A 10004-nucleotide genomic window follows, 5' to 3' on the forward strand; every position below is an offset into this window, starting at 1 on the left:
ACCCTCACTACTTGCTCCCACTCTTCCTGGGATCAATGTCTCTGCTTGCTTGTGCTTGTTCCCTCTCCTGCAGCCAACTGGCTGCCCCGTTGACCTCTGCAAATGCACAGAAAATGCCAGCATGAACTAAGGGACTTTGTAGTTTTGAAGACTTGTAGTTCGTAAGAGGCCATATCTCATAGGAAGACACACTACTCTCTGTCTCTCTAACAAGAAATCCTAGAGTTTCAATAAAGAAATATCATTCCATGTAAGTCCTACACAGTGGCTATGTCAGGAAAAACTCTGGGAAAGCTGGATTTAACTTTTTTTTAAACGTTAAAGATAACCTTTTTTTTTAACTAGGTTAAGTTAAAAGTTGACAGCTGAAAAATGTAAGTGGTTAAAGTTAAAAGTTAGCCATTTCTTTAACTTTTTAACTAGTAAATTAACTAGTTAATTCCCATGACTGGGAAAAGGTTAATGCCCTAGGGCTCCCTGTTTTGCCCTGGGGCAGCTGAACATGGGTTTTCTCCCTCCCTTCCCAGAGTCCAGCTGCCCACCCCCTGGGGGCTATGCTTCCACCCTCCTGCCCCCAACCCTCAATGCAGAGTGTGTACCACAGCCCCCCTAAGATCCCCTCAGTGTCTACACTGAGATGCCCCCTTCCCTTGCAGACAATGCCTGCCCCCCAGGCCCCGCTCCCACTGGCAACTGCTAGCTGAAGGAGGAGGAGACCAGTGCTGGCAAATGCACACCCCCTTTCAGCGGGGGATTATCCCCGGTGCCCATGCAAGGTTTGTGGGGAGATGTCTGGCTGGATGGCAGCACCTTGGGGATGGAGCTGGGGGTCTTGGTGGATCCCAGACTCTGTGGGTTCCTGCAGTGTGATGACCCTGGGCTGAAGAAAAGGTTTGTGGGTGTGTGGATGGAAGCATTTTAGGTGCCAGATGTGAGGTGATAGCACCTGTCTGCTGCATGCTGATTTGCTCTGATCTATAGCGTCAGGTGAGGTTTTGGGCCCCATATTTGACAACACCAGGGAGATGTTTGAGAGGGCAACAAGGATGATGGAGGGCTTGGGAAGCAAGGCCTACAAGGAGCTGAAGGAACTGGGCACTTTCAGCTGGCAGAAAAGGCACAGGAGAGGAGACACGATAGCAGTTGGAAGGGCTGCCAGAAAGAAGAGCGAAAGCACTGTTTCTGCTTTGCTATGGAGACCAAGATGTGGCCCCATGGCTTGAGGTTGCAGCCAAGTTGGTTTAGGTTGGAGATCACGGGAAATGTCTTCCGTGCTAGAGCCGGGGGCAGTAGACTAGATTCCCGGGGAAGCTGTGGACCATCCATCACTGGAGGGGTTCAAGAAGGGGTTGAAGATTCTCTGGGTGGGGATGATTTTGAGCGGGGATTCTCAGCTGGGGTACCTTGGGCTCCTTCCAGGGTGCCACCACAGTAGCCACACTGGGTGCACATATACAAGTCACTGGATCAACCCAAGTGGCTTCATACAAGAACCTACCATGCTATGAGATCTCTGCCAAGCTGATACTTTCAGAGCCCTTTGCCATAGAACAAAAACCTCTGTATTATTTTTCCACAATGAGAAACAAAGGAGTGAAAACTAAGAGCTGGGATTTCCTGAGGCAGGGGGCCTTGAGCCTCACATGGGAATGCCCTGAACCTAATAGCGGGGTACCTTAAGTTAACAAGAGGTTGCCTTGAACCTAACATGGGCGCCCATGAGCCTAACAGGAGGGTAAGCTGAGTCTACCAGCTGGGTAACCTGAGGGGGTGGTGCCTTAAGCCTAACAAGGATGTGCTGAGCCTGGCAGGGGGTGTCTCGGTCTAATGTGGTGGCATCTTGAATCTAATGGGCAGATGCCTCAAGTCTAACAAGGGTGCACTGAGTTTAACAGGGGGTGTCTTGATCCTAACAGGGCATGCCCTAATCCTAAAAAAAGTGAAGACCCATCAATGTAGAATCCCTCATCCATGTGCGCCCTGTGGTTCTGGGTGTGGAGAGATGTCTCTTTAAACCATGGTACAGATGGAGCAAGGGTGGTTAGCTCACAGCAGCTCCACCCCGGGGATAGGCCTGCCATTGCTATGTCTGGCAGCACACTAGACAAGGCAACGAAAGCTATGGTCCCAGGGGGTGTGTAGTGGGGTCAGGAAGTGTATAGGGGGCTCTGGGATGTGTTGGGGCATCTGGGAGTGTATAAGGAGGTCTGGGTGTGTGCAGGGGGGTTAAAGGGTGTGACATCCCAGAAAGGATAGTTGGGGGCGGGAAGGAGAGAAGACAAGCAGGAAACAGACCCCGCAAGAAAAGTGGCAAAATTATAGATTACATATTACAATAGGCCATTAAAAATTACTTACAAAACATTACATGGGCCACCACGCCAGCACCTAGGGCATCACCACCTCTGTCACTTGCCAAGACCAAAGGACTGAGGCGGCTGTCCCTTTCCCCATCAAGCTCCAGAAAATGCACTTTGCTTTACTGTATCCTCATTTCATCTCTTTTCCTCTCCCGCCTACTCGCTGAGTCTCAAGCTGGGCCTCCCTGCCTGCTTCCCCCAGCAAGGGGTGACATCCCCCCACCCCCACCACAAAGGGATCCTAGACACTGACTCCATTAAGTAATAGAATTAATTTTTAAATTATTTTTTAAAAGTGCAGTACAAATGTCCTTTCCTTCATCCATTGGGTGTGGGGTCCAACGATGACATCATACACTCAGAGTCAGGCTCATTTGCATGTGATTGGTGGGCAGGAAGAGCTGTTCATTAACTGGACTGGCACCTGACATGAGTGAGTTGGGGGAAGGGAGATAAATGGACCCCGGGGGCACTGGCTGAGAAAGGAGGGGGTGTCTTCCACCCCCACCCCGCAGCAGGACTCAGGCCTGATCATTAGGAGGCAGAGAGGCCTGGAGAAGCCACCCCCACCCTCCGGCTGCCGCCCCGCACGAACTGTCCATGGTGCGGATGTGAGCTGGTGGGGGCTCAGCCAATTCTGCAGCCCCAATCCTAGGGGTCGGGGAACTGTGCATGGCAGACAGGGACAGGTCTCTCTGTAGCAGCCCCCTGTATGACAAGGATCTTCCCAGGGGCATTGGCTCCTCGCCTCTGGGTTTCAGATGTGACATTGGCCCACCCATCCAGCAGCGCAACCATTCATCTACAAACCCCCAATACACCCAGCCATCCACCCACCAATACAACTGTCCACCCCACGTACCAATCCACCCCCAATCATCCATCCATCCAACAACCCATCCATCAGACACCTACATTATCATCCACCCATCCATCCCCACTCCCATCCCACACACTCACTCACCCTCCAATCCATCCACCCACCCATCCCAAACAAACACCCTCTTTCATTCATTCATCCATCCATCCATCCATCCATCCATGCAATCATTCCCCCATCCCAATGCACCATTCCATCTAATCACCCATCCATCCACCTACAGTGTATCTATCCATCCATCTATCCATTCACCATCTGCCCACCCTGCATCCCTCTGCCTCTCCATCCATCCACCAAGCCATCCATCTGTCTTTCCGTCCATTTTCATCCACCCATCCCTCCATGCATATACTCATTTGTCCATATGTCCATGCACCTTTACGTCCATCTGTACATCCATTTACTCATGAGTCCATCCATTCTATCTGTGCATACATCTATCCGACTGTTAGTCTATCTGTCCATACCTGTTTCCATCCATCCATCCACCCACCCTCCCACCCGCCCAATGCTTCAAACCCAATACATCCATCCACCCTCCAACCCAGACATCCCTCCATCCTTCCTATTTCACTTGTGTCTTCCCTCTTCCATCCCTTCTCAACCAGCCCTGGGCCTCACGTCTCTATCCCTCTGTCCCTCCCTCTTGTCCATGCCCCTGATCTGCCCCTGGCCTCACCATGCAGCCATGACTGAGTGCTTTGATATAGGGGCTGGTGTCATGGCTGAGGTCATCATCATTGGTGCCATGGAAGTGCAGAGCATGGGGGTAGCCAGCTATGCTGGGGCTGCACCAGGCCACCGAGCAGTGACAGTGGTAAGTGAAGTTCTGGAGGGCAGTGATGCTGCGCAGCTGCAGGAAGGTGAGCTGCACTATGCCCGGTGTCTTCCCCTCAACATCCATGTATGAGAACTTGGAGCAGGGAGAGAGAAAGGGGGAGACACTGCCAGGGGAGGAGCCAGCTGGACATATGAGGAGACCCTGAACAGACTAGAGCACAGGGCACCCAGACAGACTGGTAGAGCTATGGATGGGCAAGCCCAGAACAGATGGACAGACCTACCAAGGCAGAACCAGGGGCAGACACATGGGCTTGTGGACAGGGAAATCCTGGGTGGACAGACAGAGTTCAGAATAGCTCCACACCAACCCCCAGTCCCCTCCATGTGCTGGAGCCTAAAACTGGCTGTACCAGGTCTGTGGCTTCACATCCTCCTATGCTGACATTGGGACCTGGAGGCTAAACCCTAAGGGACAGATGGATGGACCTCAGCAGGGCGGGGGATGCCAGGGTCTCTCCTCCACTCCCCACTCAGAATCCAGGAGTCTGGGCTCCCAGTCCCAACCCATTCTCACCTCCAAGCCCCACACCCTTTTTAGAGAACCCAAGCATCCAACCGCACTCACCACCTCTATCTCCTTGGAGAGAAAAACACAGGTCTTGCCACTAGCTGTGAAGATACAAAAGACCTTGAAAGTGTGGCGGGGTCATAGATTTCATAGATATTAGGGATGGAAGGGACCTCGGAAGATCATCAAGTCCAGCCCCCTGCCTCCAGGGCAGGAAATAAGCTAGGGTCAAAGGATTCCAGCAAGATAAATGTCCAAATCTCTCTTAAACGAGTCCACAGTAGGTGCTTGCACCACCTCTGGAGGCAGTCTGTTCCAGATCTTGGGGGCTCAAACAGTAAAGTTCTTCCTTATGTTCAGCCTGAAACGGTCTTGGAGGAGTTTGTGACCATTTGACCTTGTCATCCCTTGAGGCGCTCTGGTGAAGTGGTGTTCCCCCAGATCCTCATGTACACCCCTGATATACTTATAGGCAGCCACCAGGTCCCCCCTGAGCCTGCGCTTTTCCAAGCTGAAGCGTCCCATGGCTCTCAGCCTCTCATCATAAGGTCTGTTTTCCTGACCTCTGATCATGTGTGGGGCTCTCCTCTGGACTCTCTCAAGCTTCTCCACATCCTTTCTAAATTGTGGAGCCCAGAATTTGATGCAGTACTCCAGCTGCAGCCTCACCAAGGTCGAGTGCTGTGGGAGGATGACATCCTGGGATTTGCTTGAGAAGCATCTATGGATGCAAACCAGAGTTTTGCTCACTTTATATTCATCTTGTGGTCAATCATGACCCTCAAGTCCCTTTCGGCCATGGTGCTAGGAAGTGTAGCACTGCCAAGCCTATAAGTGTGCTACAGGTTCCCCCCACCCTCCCCGGTGTAGTACCTTGCATTTTTCAGTGTTGACCTCCATCAGGTTGTCATCTGCACATTTTCTGAGCCTTTCTAGGTCAGCCTGGATCACCATCCTGACCTCAGGTGTGGACACTTTACTCCAAAGTGTCGCATCATCTGTGAATTTGGCCAGTCTGCTTCTGATACCAATATCCACAGCATTAATAAAGATGTTAAAGAGTATAGGCCCAAGGACAGAGCCTTGGGGGACCCCACTGGTCACAGTGCACCATGATAATTGACTTCCATCTATGACCAATCTCTGGGCCCGACCTCAGAGCCAATTTCCCAGCCAGCAGATCAAGTGCTCAGAGCTAGGAAGAAAGAACCACCCAGAGCACAGCAAAACACCCGCTAGTGTCCTCCAGGGGGGCTGCCCCATCCCTTGCCTGCCATGTCTGTCCCAGCACTACCTATCTGGCCACAGAGCTCCCTGCTGGACTCCCCTGGCAGCACAGAACACCCTAGTGTCCCTAGGGGCTGCCCAAGCCCTACCTGCTCAGCTAGAGCGCCCCTGCTGGGTTAAGCCCCTACAACACAGCACCCCTCAGTGACCCTGGCCTACAGGAGAGGGATGGTGTGAGCAAGTGCTCAGTGCTGGGGAGAAAGCACCACCATAGCATAACACCCCCTAGGGGCCTACCCCAGCCTGCCTGCTTGGCCAGAGCATCCCCTACTAGACCCCCAAAACACACAGCCCCCTAGTGGCTCCTGCCTACAGGAGAAGCATTGTATAAGCAAGTGCTCAGTGCCAGGGAAAAAGTGCTGGGGACAAAGCACAGCACCCCACCACCCAACCCCTTCCCAACCATGGGGCTCACAATCAGGAAAGCCAAACCACCAGAGCTGCAGGTCTTGCCGGGTGCAGGCAGAGCTGTCGCAGGTGCATTCACAGTGCTGCAGCTGCTCAGTCTCCTGCTTGATGGTGTGCAGGGAGCCAAAGACCTCCTCCATGTCTTTGGTCACCCATACCCACCTCCCCAGCCCAGCCTCAGTCTCCTCCTCCTTCTCCTCCTCCTCCATGAGGTGGCTGGCATCGATAGACCAGTTCCTCTTCTTGGGCAGCTGGATGGGCAGGTGCTGGATCACCTCCCCAGGGGGCCCCTGCAGGGGACAGCACCATGTCAGTGGGAGCAGGGGGCAGGGGCAGCTGGAGTAGGACAGGGGCAGTTATTCATTGGGTGTCTGGGGGTCGGGGGCAGGGGAACCACACTCACCCTTGAAGCCACTGGGCCCTGGGGGTAGAGGAGGGAGATGTCAGGGCACAGCATGGGCACAGGGGAGGATGTCAGGCCATGGCAGGGGCACAGGGAGCCCCTGCAGGGGAAGGGGATGGGGAAGGCACTTACCATGGTTCCCTTGGCACCATTGGGCCAAGTGGGTCCCTGCAAAGCAATGACAGGATTGTCAGAGCCAGGAGGGTGGCACAGAGGTCACTTTTGGGGGTCAGGCATCACTCACAGGAAGTCCAGGGGTTCTGGTAGGGCCCTGGGGGCCAGTGGTTCCAGGGATGCTCTGCGAAGAGGAAAATAGAAGTGACAGGGAAAACTGGAGACACCCCTCAACCCCCCAACATGCACCCTGCAGCAGCCCTTACTAGCCCCCCACTCTCCCCAGAAATAGAGAGAACCGAGGTGCCCCTTGCTCCAACCCAGGAAATGCCCTCCCCACCCTGCCACAAACTTCCTCCTCCCCCTTCTGCCCTGTGGTGTCCTGGGGGCCAGCCAGACCACGATCTCCCTTCTCTCCCTGCTCTCTGAGGGACCAATGAGGCCAATGAGTCCTGGGTGGCCCTGCAAAGAAATCCAGCACGTAACAGGTGTGTCAGACATGGGTGTACCTCACACGCTGGCAGTCCCCCCTCACTCTCACCTTTCCCCTCTTGTCTCCAGTGTCTCCTTTGAGACCAGGCAGCCTTGGAGGGCCCTGTGGGGGGGAAGACACAGTCACAGTCAAGGTCACGGTCAAGATCCCTGTGGGTAGGGAGAGGGAGTGGAGTGCCGCACTCACCATGGGCCTGGGGGCCCCGCTTGGCCTGTCAAATCAGGTTTGCCTTGTTCTCCCTGCAAGGGATGGGAAGGATTAATACTATACCACTTCAGGGAGGTGGGGTTAAGGACATCTCAGCCAGAGTCCCCTCAGCACCCACCCCAGCCCCCAGACACCATGGACAGCTCACTATGGAGAAGAACCCAGGCATCTGGGGTCCCAGCAACCCGTGGTCTCACCACCCAGCCTCTGCTTCCCTTCCAGAGAACCCAGGCATCATGGGACCGGGTATGGGGACCCTGGCAGCTGCAACACCAAGAGCTCCCAGCCCCCATTCCCCTCCCAGAACTGCACAGAACCCAAGACTCCAGGCGTCCAGCCCCCAGCCCCCACTTCCACCCAAAGCTAAAAAGAACCCAGGCATCCGGGCTCCCAGCCCCATTTCCCTCTCCAATCAGAGGGAAAAACCTAGGGATCCTAAGGCTTCTGGGTCTGTAGGAGCCACTTACCTTCAGGCCCATTTTGCTCTGATGCCCCTCAGACCTGGAGAGCCAGCAGGACCCTGCAGGGGAGACACTGTGTCATGGGGGGGCACTCACCCTGATCTGACCCCAGGGGGCTGGGTCTCATGGGGGGTCTGCATCAGGACATATCCACTTCCCCAGAGGGCTGCAGGGGGGCATTCTCACCCTAGAGAGCCATCGGGAAAAAGAAGGAGGGGACAGACATGGCATCAGGAGGTGGAAGGGGATCTAGAACATGATCTAGAATGGATGGAGCTGTAGGAGTCTTGGCTGGAGTCCCTGGGTGACACAGGAATCCAGAGAAGATGGTAGCAGGCGCCCAAACAACAGGTGAGAACCAGGGGGGTCCTGATCTAGAATGTGAGAGGGGGAACCCTTAGGGGCAGGGGCTGATCCAGAACCTCAGGGATGGGGGGGGGCTTTTCCAGAATGCCAGCGAGGAGGGCAGGGTGTCTGATCTGGAACTGCAAGGAGAGCAGCACTCTGATCCAGAATGATGGAGAAGGGGGCTCTGATCTAGAACCTCAGGAAGTGCGTGGGTGGGGCACCTGTGCCAGAATGACAGAGGAAAGGGGAGTGATCCAGAACACCAACAGGAAAGGGGATGTGGGCCCAGAACATCCAGGAGAGGTTGGGGCTGGATCTAGAACACCAAGGAGGATGTGAATCCAGATCCAGAACACCAGGGTGAGAACAGTTCTGGATTTACAGCACCAAGGGGAGGACGGTTCTGGATCAAGAACACCAATAAGGAGCAGCTCACGATCTAGAACAGCTGGGGTCATGGGGATCAAGGGTTAGGGGTTGGGGGTTGGGTGGGGTCTCACCTTTGCACCTTCTTTGCCAGGACCCCCTGGGGGCCCTGTGGGGCCAAGCAGTTCCACAGGACCCTGGATGACATCACCACCAGCAGGCCCAATGCTGGCCTTTCTTGCACTGTGTGGGAGGTGGGGGCAGAGGGTGAGGGGCACAGGACCCAGGCATCCATGAACCCATCAGCACCTCCCCCCGCCACCCACTCCCTGACCACCCCTATGTCCTCTCCCAAAACAGGAGACAGAAACCAAACATCTGGGAATGGCGTCCAGAGCTCCCAGCTCCCCCCAACCCCAACCAGTTTTAACCACCTGATACCCCTGCCCTTCCCATACTGGAGAACCCAACTATCCAGGCTCCCAGCCCCCTGCCCTGCTCTAATCCACCAAGTTCCCACCCCAAATAGGGATGTAACCCAGGTATCCAGCCCCCTCGCCCACAGTACTCATGGGAACACCCTTTCCTCCAGCAGGGCTGGGGTGGGGTCCTGGTCTCCCCGGGAGGCCAACAGGGCTCTCTTGCCCAGAGCCACCTCTCTCACCAGGGAATCCCCTGTGGGGGATTAGGGTGAGTCTCTGGGGTCACCAAGGTCACTGTGGCTCAAGTGAGCCAGAGGGAGTTGTACTCACTGCAGGTCCTGGGGGTCCGGTCAGCCCCTTGGTGCCCTTGAGGTCAATTCCACCCTCTTGTGGGGGGAAGCAGATGTCACAACCCAGCAGCACCAGTGCATGGGTGGGGGGCACTTACTGGGGTGCTGGACAGCCCCCGTTCACCGGAGAAGCTGCGTAGCTTGGCTTTGCTGTCCTTGCCAGGGGAGTCGGTGGAGTGGGGGCCCTCCCTGCAATGCAGGTCAGAGAAAATTAGACAAGTGTTCCTGCTCCCCCCCACAACACACACATGCACACGCCTCCCAGAACCCCCCTGAGGCCTGCCCCAGCCTGGCTGTGACAGTGTGAGCAAGTGTGCAGTGTCCAAAAGACGCAGCTGATCATAGCGCAAAGCCCCAAGTGCCGGAGCTGGGTAGAGCACCCCCTGCTGGACTCCACCCCTTATAGCACAACATTCCCCCGGGATGCTGAGGGCACCTTCTGTTAGACCCCCCCTCCCACTACTTGCCCCCCAGCCTCTTACCTTGGTTCCCTCCTTGCCAGAGGGGCCTGGCATTCCCTGCTTACCAGGAGGTCTGGCGGGGGGGGCGGGGGG

At 55.3% G+C, this 10004-nt stretch overlaps 1 pseudogene; it reads right to left on the reverse strand.

The window, feature by feature from the left end:
• Window positions 1–1072: 1072 nt before the first annotated feature.
• The window catches only part of LOC102368805, a 13789-nt pseudogene continuing 4857 nt past the window's right edge, over window positions 1073–10004 (reverse strand).

Source organism: Alligator sinensis, unplaced genomic scaffold (genome assembly GCF_000455745.1).
Source record: "Alligator sinensis unplaced genomic scaffold, ASM45574v1 scaffold634_1, whole genome shotgun sequence".
In the NCBI taxonomy this organism is placed as follows: Eukaryota; Metazoa; Chordata; order Crocodylia; family Alligatoridae; genus Alligator; species Alligator sinensis.